This window comes from Macaca nemestrina, chromosome 3, assembly GCF_043159975.1.
Source record: "Macaca nemestrina isolate mMacNem1 chromosome 3, mMacNem.hap1, whole genome shotgun sequence".
NCBI classification, from domain to species: Eukaryota; Metazoa; Chordata; class Mammalia; order Primates; family Cercopithecidae; genus Macaca; species Macaca nemestrina.
Window position 1 is genome coordinate 37,210,676 of NC_092127.1, and position 13,267 is coordinate 37,223,942.

Sequence of the window (13,267 nt, forward strand, 5' to 3'; positions counted from 1 at the left end):
TGAACCTGGGAGGTGGAGGTTGCAGTGAGCCAAAATTGCACCATTGCACTCCAGTCTGGCAACAGCAAGACTCTGTGTAAAAAAAAAAGAAAATTGTTATGGGATGAAGTTTTAAAAAGACCTTTGAAAGATACAAGATAATAGGATTCAATTCTGTATAAGGTAGAGATAAACTGTTGATTTGTACTAGTTTGATTTGTGAAATATTACTATTAGGCTAAATCAAGTAGGTGATGGGTAATTGGAGAATTGATTTCTAATGCTTTGTCCTAGTTCATTCAAATCTGGTGTTCACATAACTACTTAGAATTCTTGACTAGTTGTCTGTGCTTTTTAAAAACCTTTACCAGGCTGGCTCCAGCTTTTCTACCGCCAAAATTAAAATTGAAAACAAAAGAATTAGTCTCTTAGGAAAATAGTTTAAGAACACTATCTAAATATGCTAGATTTAAAAATACCAGTATTTACATGGTTAGAATTCATGAACAGTCTTCATTAGACTTAGTGCTGAATGAACAGCAAACAGTCGCTGAATTCATTGTGCATCTTTTGTTTAAAGGGAAGATTGTTTTGCTTATATCTTTGCAGTCTTCTCTGAGATCTTCAATATTACTGGAAGTTATAAAGTTTGGTTAATTTTCCTAATAAATCTTTATCTGATTCTGTGGGCTATTTAGATTTGGGATGGGATCTGTTGTCTTAATTTGGTCACTATTGGCTCTTGGCTTCAAAGTGGACCCTAACTGTATTCCTAGTCTGTCTAGTATTTGTCTTTTTTTTGCTGAGATATGTGACCCCTGGGGAGGTATCCCTTATATTCAATAAGTTAATCTTTCTCTTTTAGGAAGATAAAACAAATTTCTCGTAAGGGAGGGTTCTTTTCCTTTTTTGTTCTAGAGTGCCTCTCAAATTAACAATTTTGTTCATATCAAAAGTTGCCCATAATGATCACTGTAAGTCTCAAGTTGTTCTTGGTGGAAATATGCCATTTAGAAAGATAAATATCTGAATTGGAAGAAGCATGTTTCATGCTTGGGGAGGTTGTGGAGTCAGACTGATTTAAAAAGTCAGTTTTGTGCAGCCTGGGCAATGTAGCAAGACCCAATTACCAAGTCAGAATATTAGTTACCTTTCATGTAAAGGAATATGACAGATACACAGGGAAGCTTCTGAGGAGCTGACATCTTGATCTGGGTTGTGGTTACAAAAGTGTGTTCACTTTGTAAAGTTCATCAATATGAAAAGCTCATATGTACTTTGTATATGTAAATTATACTGCAATTCTTTTCTGTGGAAAAAAAAAATAGGCAGGCATGGTGTTGCACACCTGTAGTCCTAGCTACTCCAGAGGCTGAGGCAGGTTGAGCCCAGGAGTTGGAGGCTGTAGTGAGCTATGATCATGCCACTGCCCTCCAGCCTGGGCTAAAGAGTAAGACCTCATCTTTTAAAATATATATACCGGTTTTTCTTCAAAAGATTCAAAAGGTATCGCTTTAAAAGATGTAAGATTTTCTAAGCAATAGGACGAAGTAATTTGCTTTAAAGTTTTTATGAATGCGTGGCTTGGCTATCTGGTTGCTTTTGAAATCAACATCTTAGTAAGCTATTAATGCTTTTAAAATGTGTGCAAATTTACATATTTGTAAATTTAACTTGAGTCTGTCTAGGAAAGCATTAGCAAGACTTTTTTTTGTTTTTGTTTTTTTTGAGATAGTCTTGCTCTGTCACCCAGCCTGGAGTGCAGTGCAGGTCACTGCTCACTGTAACCTTCACCTCCTGGGCTCAAGCTATCTTTCCACCTCAGCCTCCTGAGTAGCTGGGACTACAGGTGTACATCACCACACCCAGCTAATTAAAACAATGTATTTTTCATAGAGATGGGGTCTCCCTATGTTGCCAGGCCGGGCATTAGTAAGATGTTATGGAAAATTTTTTATACTATTAGTAGAAAATCATAAGGAATCCCTTGCTGGTAAAATTTATATTAAAACTACTCTTAAACATATTTATATAAAATGACCAGAGATACTTAATTTACCTTTATATAATAAATGGAAATAAATTGAAATACATTGTTAGGAATTTCAGATTTTTTAATTAGTAAATTACATATTGTTAGTATGATGGCTTAAAGTTATTTTATTGAGGTAATTTTTCATCTTTGATTAGAAAAACTTAAAAATTGTAGTATAATTTACATACACAAAGTATATATGAGCTTTTTATATGGATGAACTTTACAAAGTGAACACACTTTTGTAACCACAACCCAGATCAAGATGTCAGCTCCTCAGAAGTTCCCTGTATCTGTCATATTCCTTTACATGAAAGGTAACTAATATTCTGACTTTGTAATTAGAGATTAGCTTGGCTTGTTTTTGAATTTTTATAAATAAATCATATAGTATGTAAGACTGTATGATTTATAAGTTTTTTTAAACTGGCTTCTTTCCCACAGCAATATGTTTTTGAGATGGATATTTGGCTTACAGCATTTTTCATTTTCACTGAGGTTTAGGGTTTCCTTGTGTGAATATACTTACAGTTTATTTCTCCCTTCTGCTGATGGACATTCAAATTATATCAATTTTGGGTTCTTACAAATAATGCTGCTGTGATAATTCTTGTACATTTTTTTTTGTGCATAAATGTATACATTTCCTTTGAGTGTATGCTCAGGAGTAGTATCACTTAGTCTTTGGTTATATCTTCAGCTTTAGTAGATACTTCCAGTTTTCCATACTGTTTATATTATATTATTATACATTTTTACCTGCAGTATTTTAGAATGTCAGTTGCTACACATTTTTGCTTACATTTGGTATTGTCTATTTTTTAGATAAAAGTTAGTCATTTTGGAGGGTAATAGTATGTCTTTTTGAAGTTTTCTTCGGTCTTTGGCCTATCTTAAAAATCTGTTTGTCTTTTTAGATCAGTTGAAGTGTTTTTAAAGAATATTTTGGGTGCGAGTCTTTAGTTGAACATGTGCATTGCTAATATTTTCTCCTACACTGTAGCTTGTGTTTTCATTTTTAATTTATTTAATTTTATTAATTTTTCTTAATGATATTCAAACAAAGAAATGTTTAATTACTTGATGTTGATACAGTATTTTTTCACTTAAAATGAGACAAATCCTTTGTGCCTTTTGAGGTTTCCTTTTAAGCTCCATGCCTGTATCATCTATTTAAAGGATAACTTTTTAAAAATAAAAATAAAAGAATAATTTAACAACTGTACACACAGGGACAAGCCATAAGCTGCACCAACTGGATCCTAGATCCTCTTTCCCCAAGGGCAGCCCATTCTTGGTTCTTTTTTTTTTTTTTTTTTTTTTTTTTTTTAAGAGACAGGGTCTCGCTCTGTCACCCAGGCTGGAGTGCAGTGGCCTTATCATAGCTTATTGCAGCCTCGAACTCTTGGGCTCAAGCAATCCTCCTGCTTCAGCCTTCTGAGTAGCTGGGACTGCACATATGTGCCACCACACCTGGGTAATTTTTAAATTTTTTTGTAGAGACAGAGTCTCACTATGTTGCCCACACTCGTCTTGGACTCCTGGCCTCAAGCAATTCCCCTGCCTGGGTCTCCCAAAATGTTGGGATTACAGGTGTGAGCCATTGTGCCAGCCATTTCTTTCTTTTCCTCCTTCCCTCTTTCCCTCCTTCCTTCCTTCCTTCCCTCCCTCCTTCCCTTCCCTTCCCTTCCCTTCCCCTTCCCCCTCCCTTCCCCTTCCCCTTCCCCTTCCCTTCCCTTCCTCCTTCCCTCCCTCTCCCATCCCTCCCTCCCCCTCCCCCTTCCCTGCCTCCTTTCCTCCTTCCTTCCTCCCTCCCTCCCTCCCTGTAACTGTAATGAAATTTAGTTTGTTTGTAATGAAATTCAGTTTTTTTTTTCTGTGCTGTGCATTAAATCTATGCCTAAATATCATGACAGTATTTATCTCGTCACTATATAAGCTTTATTATTTAAAATTTTATATATAGGTCTCTAATATACCTTAGTTTTTCCCCACCTTTTCTGTGGCTTGTGGATAGATGTTACTCATTTTACTGATTTTGATTTTAACAGTAGTAGTCATAGAAAATCTATTGATACGGCTTACTCATGAGAAAACATTTTTATTTTTATATGTGATACTATAATTTCTAGTATGGCAACATTTCCTGCTAGTTATGATAGGTGATTTTCACTATGGAGATTCTTTAAGAGGAATTTAAAAACAGCTTTATTCCTGACTTTAGAGAGGGCAGTCAGTTTTACTTAATATGTCATTTTATGTCTTGTTACATTTTGTGTTTGGGGAGTCATACTGGTAGTTTAAAAACACTGAGTTTTATCATCAAATGCAGCTACTGTATTTAAGCTGATGACTTAATGTCTGTGAGGCATGAGGTGATTAAAAAATGTATGTATATGCTTTTTGAAATACAAAGTAAATTGCCTGGCAGACAAGAAGAGCTTCATAAATATTATTTAGTGCTTTTTATTCTAGATTTTTGAAATAAATTGGACTTGAGACTTGATGGAAAGGATTTGTACTATAAGCTTATTATAAAATTATTAACAGCTAGCTTTTGTAAATAGTAAAATTGATTTGCCCGTTATACATTTCTTTTTGTTATGCATAAAATATTTTTATTTTAAAGTACCAACATAGGATGGATTTTAAAATGCTTCCTCATGTTAATTTTTTGACAAACATAGAATGAATACTGTGTGAAATATATTCCCACTTCATTGGCTCTGTTTTAACTCAGTAGACTCTATAGTTAGATTGTCTAGGTGCCACTTAAAAGATGGTAACTAGATACCAGAATGTGTTACATTATATGTTGATTGTCAGGAAGAACTGAATGCATGAATGCTTCCCTAAGACATTGTTAGTATGCTGTTGTCTTGATCTATAATTTTTTGTCTAAGTTTTGATAGAGCTCATTCTTTACATGGTCTAGTAAATTCTGCCAGTGTCTTTATAATTCATTAGCATCTCTATATATTACCTATAACATTTAAATTGTAAGGCTATGAAAAAATTATTTCATATGTGTAATATGCCGAAGTTTTAGCGTATGGTTGGGGTTTTAAACTGTTTTACTGAAGCAGATTACCCTCATTAAATGGAATCCTTGGGTAGACATTACAGAGTAGGTATAACTCTGAAGTTGAAAATGGTTTCATCTTCTTTTTTTAAAAAAAATTTTATTATATAGGGAATCTCAACCACCAGCAGGATTTTGAAAAGGCTATCTAAATATTTGGTAAGTAAATATTCTCCATGTTAAATATTTTGTATGTAACTTAAGTTTACACATATGCTACATGAATGACATTTATAATAATGAGTGTAAATTACAGTTATAATTAATATTTTAAATTTTACTTGGTTACTAGAATTTTTGTCTCCTTAAACCTATTCCAATCATTTTCTCTCTTGCTCTTTATGTTGTGTCCAGAAATTCTTTCAAGTGTACAGCCTTAATATTAAGAGTTCAAGGAAAGAAATTGTTTTAGTGAGCAGGAATGCTAATACTTTATGAATAAAACAGGATTTCCCCTACTTGAGATTTTGTATTATTTCTTGTGTGTGAAAACACTAATACAGATTTCTTCTTTAGCCATCCATTACTTGACTCCTCCTTGTATTTAGGTCCTATTTGCTGCAGCATGCCAACATGAGCCAAATACTGTGGTCAGCATGTATGCATTTCCTATCTAGATTATTCTTTGTTCCAAGACTAAAATATGAAAAATTATGTAGGTGTCTATAGTTAAGAATTTCATAAACTTATGATTTCATAGATAAAGCTTTGACTTTTTCATTTTTGAGTAAAGGTAGGTGAGTCAATCTCAGAATGTATTTTACTTCAATTACGTAGTATTTTATACTTGTGTATTATGATTATATAGATACAAAATGCTTTTGTTAATCATAATAGATTTTAAAGTTATTAAATATGCTTCAAAATGAGAAAGAAGTGCTGAGACATTGCATAATGATGTGTCATAATATAGGCTTTTGGTTGTTGTTTTTAATATAGTCAGTAACAGATTAAGGAGAAAATATTTAGTGATAAGCATTGGCTTCTTTTATTATACTTTTTAATGTGTTTGAAACAGCAAATATTTGACCAAATTATTTTTCTTAAATTTTATAGTAACCACAGTAGATGCCAAAATGTTCAACAGTTACACTGTTCTGTTTACTGTACATTTGTAATAAATATAACTACTTTTAGGAACAAATGATGCCACAGAGATCTCTTAAACAGATTTTTACTACTTTAGAAGGTGGTAACTGATTTCTGGAGATGTATTAAGTAGAAAAGAGTAACTTATTGTCATTTTTTCCCCTATTGATGCATATATTTCAGTTAGAGGGAAGCAGTCGTCTTTGCATTATGTGCTTATCATGTATATTTCATCTTAGCAAATTTATTAATTTTAGTGACAGTTTTATTGAGATGAAATTTACATACCAGGAAATTTCATCTCTAAGTGTACAATTCAGTGATATTTTAATTTATTCACCAAGTTGTGCAACCACCAGTACTGTGTAATCTTAGGTTACTTTCATCATCCTTCTTCTCGATACCCTTTATCATCCAGCCCTAGGCAACCACTAATATGCTTTGTTTATATAGATTTGCCTATTCTGGGCATTTTATAAAAATAGAATCATACAATGTGTGTCCTTTGTGTCTGGCTTATTTCACTTAGCATGATATTTTAAAGCTTCACTCATGTTGTTGCATGTATCAGTGTTTCATTTTTGTGGCTGAGTATTTCTTTGTATATCATTTATGTATTCATCAGTTAATGAGTTATAGCCACTTCTTTTTTTGACTATTAGGAATGCTTTTTTTTTTTTTTTTTTTTTTTTTCTTTGAGACGGAGTCTCGCTTTGTCGCCCAGGATGGAGTGCAGTGGCCGGATCTCAGCTCACTGCAAGCTCCGCCTCCCGGGTTTACGCCATTCTCCTGCCTCAGCCTCCCGAGTAGCTGGGACTACAGGCGCCCACCACCTCGCCTGGCTAGTTTTTTGTATTTTTAGTAGAGACGGGGTTTCACCATATTAGCCAGGATGGTCTCGATCTCCTGACCTCGTGATCCGCCCGTCTCGGCCTCCCAAAGTGCTGGGATTACAGGCTTGAGCCACCGCGCCCGGCCCTAGGAATGCTTTTCTATGAACATTCTTATATAAGTTTTGTATAGATATGTTTTTGAGTATATTTGGATGGGGTGGCATTGCTCGAAAATATAGTAACTGTGTGTAACTCTTTGAGGAACTGTCAAAATGGCTGTACCATTTTACAGGGCCACCAACAATGTATGAGGATTGTAATTTCTTCACATCCTCATAAACACTTATTGTCAGTCTTTTGTATTTCAGCCATTCTAGTAGGTATGAAGTTGTATCTCATTGTGATTTTGATTTTGATTTTGATAATGACCTATGATAAGCATCATTTCACATGCTTATTGACCGTGTATCTTCTTTGGAGAAATATCTTTTCAACTCCTTTGCCCATTTAAAAATAATGGATTATCTTTTTAATGTTGAATATTGTAAACATTCTTTATATCTTCTGGAAACTAGTCCTTCATCACATATATGATTTGCAAATATTTTCTCCTATGGATTATCTCTTTACTTTTTATGATGGTGTCCTTTGAAGCAGAAAAGTTTTAATTCTGAAGTTCAACTGATCTGTTTTTCCTTTTGTTGCTTGTTCTTTTGGTGTTATATTGCAGATTTGTTTTTAAATAAATACTCATTGATAGCCTAGGTCTATGACAAAGTTTTAATTGTCATAGGACTACAAAAAAGCATTGGCATTTTCTGTGTTTGACAGTCAAAGCCCAAAGGAGGCAATTATCCTTGTATTTGTGCTTCAGTTCCTCAGCTAATTGTTTTAAGCAAAACCTATGTTTTGATCCCATGTGTTACTGTGAAAATATTAGCTGTGCGTGATATGTTTATTGATATTAGTCTTGTGAATTTATGTAGTTTTTCTTGGATTGAAGAAGGGAGGGGCCATCCTTAATAGGTGTTTTTAGTCTGTTCTCATGCTGCTAATAAAGACATATACCCAAGACTGGGTAATTTATAAAGGAAAGAGGTTTAATTGACTCCAGTTCCTCAGGGCTGGGGAGGCCTCAGGAATCTTATAATCATGGCAGAAGGGGAAGCAAACACATGGTGACAGCAAGGAGAAGTTGCAGAGTGAATGGGGGGAAAAGCCCCTTATAAAACCATCAGATCTTGTGTGAACTCAGTCACTATTACGAGAACAGCATGGAGGTCATCATCCCCGTGATTCAATTACCTTGCACTGGGTCCCGCCACAGCACGTGGGGATTGTGAGAACTGCAGTTCAAGATGAGATTTGGGTTTGGACACAGCCAAACCTTATCAATACTTTAGTTTATTATGACAATTACTGCATATTTCATTTCATAGCTTAAGAAACCATTGCTTTTTAGACTAAGGATTATCAGGTGCTTATCTTTCTTGTGAAGAAGGAATAGATTTTGATAATCTCACTGATTTTAATCGTACAGTTTATTTTTAAGCAATGATATTTTGATTTCTTTGTAAACTTATGTATGGAATATGTAAGTTTTTCCTCTATTAAGTAAATGTCTTTAATTTTTTTTTTTTTTTTTTTGAAATGGAGTCTTGCTCTGTTGCGCAGGGTGGAATTCAGTGGCACAGTCTTGGCTCACTGCAACCTCTGCCCCCCAGGTTCAAGCGATTCTCGTGCCTTAGCCTCTTGAGTAGCTGCGATTATAGGCATGTGCCACCAAACCTGGCTAATTTTTGTATTTTTTAGAAGAGATGGGGTTTCACCATGTTTGTCAGGCTGATCTTGGAACTCCTGACCTCAGGTGATCCACCCGCCTCTGCCTCCCAAAGTGCTGAGATTACAGGCATGAGCCACTGTGCCCGGCCAGTGTCTTTAATTTTTAAGGTACCAGTTTAGTTCCTTATTTTTTTTTTTATCGTTATGTGACGTTATGTGGTCAGTTGAAGGTATATTTCATGATATTTTGGCCTATAATGCCTAATTTAGTTTCTGGAGAAATGGTGTGTAACAATGGAATGTCACTCATCTTTAAAGCATTAGCTTTCTGTGTGAGGTTGTGGTTGTAATATAAATACGCTAGATGTGGTTTTATTAGGGGAATTGACTATTCTTACCTTTCGTGTTATCTGACAGTATTCTTTGTCAACTTAAAATAACGAAAGGCCTATTTGGATGAGATTTTATAGTGCTAAGATCACTGATATTCTTGTTAGTCGATTTAAAATCATGGTGTTCATTGGCTAACAGTCACTTGAGTGCCTATTAGATGGGTAATATTGTTTTGTTTTTTTTTTTGAGAAGGAGTCTCTGTCACCCAGGCTGGAGTGCAGTGGCATGATCTTGGCTCACTGCAACCTCTGCCTCTGGGGTTCAGGTAATTCTCCTGCCTCAGTCTCCCGAGTAGCTGGGATTATAGGCGCACGCCACCATGTCCAGCTAATTTTTGTATTTTTAGTAGAGATGGGGTCTCACCACGTTGGACAGGCTGGTCTCTAACTCCTGGCCTCAGGTATCCACCTGCTTGGCCTCCCAAAGTGCTGGGATTACAGGCATGAGCCACCGTGCCTGGCCAGATGGGTAATATTGTTCTATATATTGATGTTCTTATAGTTTATGTTATAGTTTCCATGGAAATTTAGCAATGGAAAAGGAAATGAAAAGCTTACTCATGATGTTGTTAAATTTTCAATACTCTTGAAAGTAAGGAAAAGACATAATTGAGAGCTACCTCCAATGGTTTATATCAAATGTGGTAATTAAGAGGATTTTGGTGACCTATCTATGGCTGAATTAATGCAAAATAGCTTTTATATCGTATTCTTTCCTCTTCCCTTCTCTTGTTCTGTGTGCTTACTATCATAATAATTGAGTATACATTAATTTTCTTTAAGTATTTATATTTTAAATAGGATTGTAATGTCAATAGAGATTTTTTTTTTTCTCTTCAAGGTAAGTACCCTTTAAGCTACTAATTTGTCACTAGAGTCTATAGAGGCTTCCATATATAACAGGTAGCACAGCTTCTCAGGGCATGTCCAGCTTTGCTGCTCTGCTGATCCATAATACACCTTGGAGGTACTGGTTCTGGTTATATGAATAGAACAATTAAATTGTTCTTCATTAGATGGATTGTTGATTACTAATCTTACTCAGAAAGGCTCAACTGGACTTGGATTATTCTAATTGCCAATACTGTTTTTGCACAAATGTCTGCAAACCATTGAACAGTAATACCCCTTTTTCTTCCAATGTGAAGTTATTGCAGTAACCACATCATTGCAGAGAATATTTCTTAAAAGCTTTTTTTCAGTATTCACTTCTTTAATGAAAAACTTAATCCAGATTAAGCCACATACATAGACGTCTTGACTTTATTATTTTGAATACTTGAGATTTCCAAACTCTCTTTAACTGTCTTCACACAATTTCTAATCTGTTATTTTATGTAATTACAACTGTTCATTTCTTCTGCTTTTGTTTCCTCTTCATGGGCTGCCTAGCGTTGCTAGAGTTTCATCAGTTTCCTGTCTTGAGAGGTTTCTAGTACAAATTCACATTTTCCTTTCCTAGTTTATCCAAGTTCCTTCCTGGTAATTTTTATCTTTTTGATCTGTTTCATTTCGCACGTTATTTGGAACCATTCTACTGTGCTTAAATGACCAGTCTGATCCCTAATTCTCTTACTCCTTTTTCACTGCATATTTTGTACCCTTTTTTCGTCAGTCCGTCTTAAAGAATAAAGTGTTTTCATTTCAAAAGCTTATTATCTCTGTTTCTTTTTTGAGACGGAGTCTCACGCTGTTGCCCAGGCTGGAGTGCAGTGGCGCGATCTCGGCTCACTGCAAGCTCCGCCTCCCGGGTTCCCGCCATTCTCCTGCCTCAGCCTCCTGAGTAGCTGGGACTACAGGCGCCCGCCACCGCGCCCGGCTAATTTTTTGTATTTTTAGTAGAGACGGGGTTTCACTGTGGTCTCGATCTCCTGACCTTGTGATCCGCCCGCCTCGGCCTCCCAAAGTGCTGGGATTACAGGCTTGAGCCACCGCGCCCGGCCAAAAGCTTATTATCTCTGTTTTTAATCTTAGCCCTTCTTTCTTCTACCATTTTTCTTCCTCTTATGCTTCATGCTGGGTTCTCTGCCTTATCAGACTTAATCTTGAAAAGTACCTTACTTCCTTCCCATTATTTCCAAGGTTGTTTGATTTTTAGTCCATTCTAGGTGTCTCCAATTTCTCAGCTCTTATTCAACTACTTTCTGAAGTTTGCTATTATTTCTGCTGGTGTTCTGCTTTCTTAAGTGTAAGTAAACACATTTCTTACTTAACCAGGTAGATAAACATTAGCTGGATGGATCTGGCTGTAAACATGCTATTATTTCGAAGATAAAACTGAGTTCCAAATGGCTAAATCTTTGTCTTTTCACTTTTCATCCTTTCCTGTCTTTTTTAGCGTTTGTTTTTTTGCTGCTTCTTAACATTCACTTCTCCTTTGTCTTCTGTAATAAACCTTAATGGTTTTTCTCCTCTCTCTGGCTAAATGTTTGTTTTCTTTGTTATTGCTTTCTTCTTTTATATACCACTTATGTATAAATTGGGTTGAAGCTTTGCTCTTAGCTCTTTTTCATTACACATCATTTTGAGGAATAGGTCTCCTGTTCATTATGTAGATTATCACAAAGTTGATGACTCAGAAATACCACATTTTTCTTGGTGACCTGTTTTACCACTATCTCAATCGCCATGTCCTTAGCACCCCAAAATTGTTACTTCCCAGTGGAAAAGCTTGTCTTGTACAATGCTTGATACATGGTTGGAACTAAGTAAATGCTTTTTGAATCATGAACGAACTCCTTATCTGAGCTATCCAATCCGTTCAATTTTTTTGTTGTTGTTGTTAAGATAATGGTTTTAACTGTCCACCTATTCTCATGTCACAAGCGCTGTAATATCTCTGACCACTTCTTGTCTACACTTGTTAATATTAGTTGTCATATTTTGGTCCTAAGTTTGACTAATGAGGAAGATGACATTTTTGTCTACAGATGGTGGAAATCAAGATCACAGAGATTGTGATTTCCTTATGGTTTTATGGGTAGTGGTGGAGTTGAAACTTACAACTAAGTTTCTGATGACATGTTTCCTGATATTCACAGACTGTTTTTTTTTTGTTTTGTTTTGTTTTGTTTGTTTTTTTTTGAGACAGAAAGTCTCACTGTGTCGCCCAGGCTGCAGTGCAGTGGTGTGATGTCTTGGCTCACTGCAACCTCTGCCTCCTGGATTCAAGTGGTTCTCGTGCGTCAGCCTCCGAGTAGCTGGGATTATGGGCGCCCGCCACCACACCCAGCTAATTTTTGTATTTTCATTATAGACGGAGTTTCACCATGTTGACCAGGCTAGTCTTGAATTCCTGGCCTCAAGTGACCCACCTGCCTCAGCCTCCCAAAGTGCTGGGATTACAGGCATGAGCCACCACACTCGGCCAAAAACATTCTTTATAATGATACAAGTAATATGCCAGACAAAAGATTACTCAGTGTACTATGTGAGATTAAAAAAAAAAAAAGACTAGAAATGGAAGTGGGAGTACTTTAAATTCTTGTCTGATGAGGTAAAGATTTTAAGTTGGTGGAAGGAATAGGAAGGAGTAAAAATCAAGGGTGTGAGAAATTTTTCATTAATTAGAATTTTGAGATGATTCTTTGAAGGATGCTAGTGAAGTGGTTGAGTGAACCATCTTTCTGGTAACAGTTATAAAATCTGGACAAAATATTGAAAGAAAAACTTTAACTGTTTTAAAAGCAATGGAAAGTAACCAAAGAAGGCAGAAACCAGATGAGAGCCTCCAACTGCAATGTGTAATTGTATGTTTGTGGCTTTCTTGCTTATATTTTCGCCTCCTATCGTTCAGTGGCATAGGAAAGAAGTTACGGGTAGCCTGACAGTTGGAAATTTACTCAGGGAAATCATGGAAGCAATCAGTAAGATCCAAAATCTGAATGTAAACTCTATCCAAATCATGGCTAATCACGAAACTATACATGCATAGGGGAGACTGCAGAGGACCCAGTGTCAAAACAGGTAGAAACAAGAGCGGAATCTGCTCCTGAAAGAATTGAACCATGTGGGGTTTGTGATTGCTTCTTTTTTTGACAGTACATTTCTCAACTTGCAGGCAATTCGCGTGGCC

The 13,267-nt window shown here is 35.8% G+C and overlaps 1 protein-coding gene across 3 annotated transcripts in view; it reads left to right on the top strand.

The window, feature by feature from the left end:
• LOC105463486 (F-box and WD repeat domain containing 7) overlaps positions 1-13,267 on the top strand; it is a 210,782-nt gene that overhangs the window by 58,940 nt on the left and 138,575 nt on the right. Inside the window, exon 1 of one of the 3 annotated variants that reach the window (XM_011710596.2) lies at positions 5,208-5,255. The exons of the other annotated variants lie outside the window; for them this stretch is intronic. The gene's annotated coding sequence lies outside the window, so the exon portion shown is untranslated. Of the gene's footprint in view, positions 1-5,207; positions 5,256-13,267 lie in introns of those variants that run through there. 3 annotated transcript variants of the gene reach the window in all.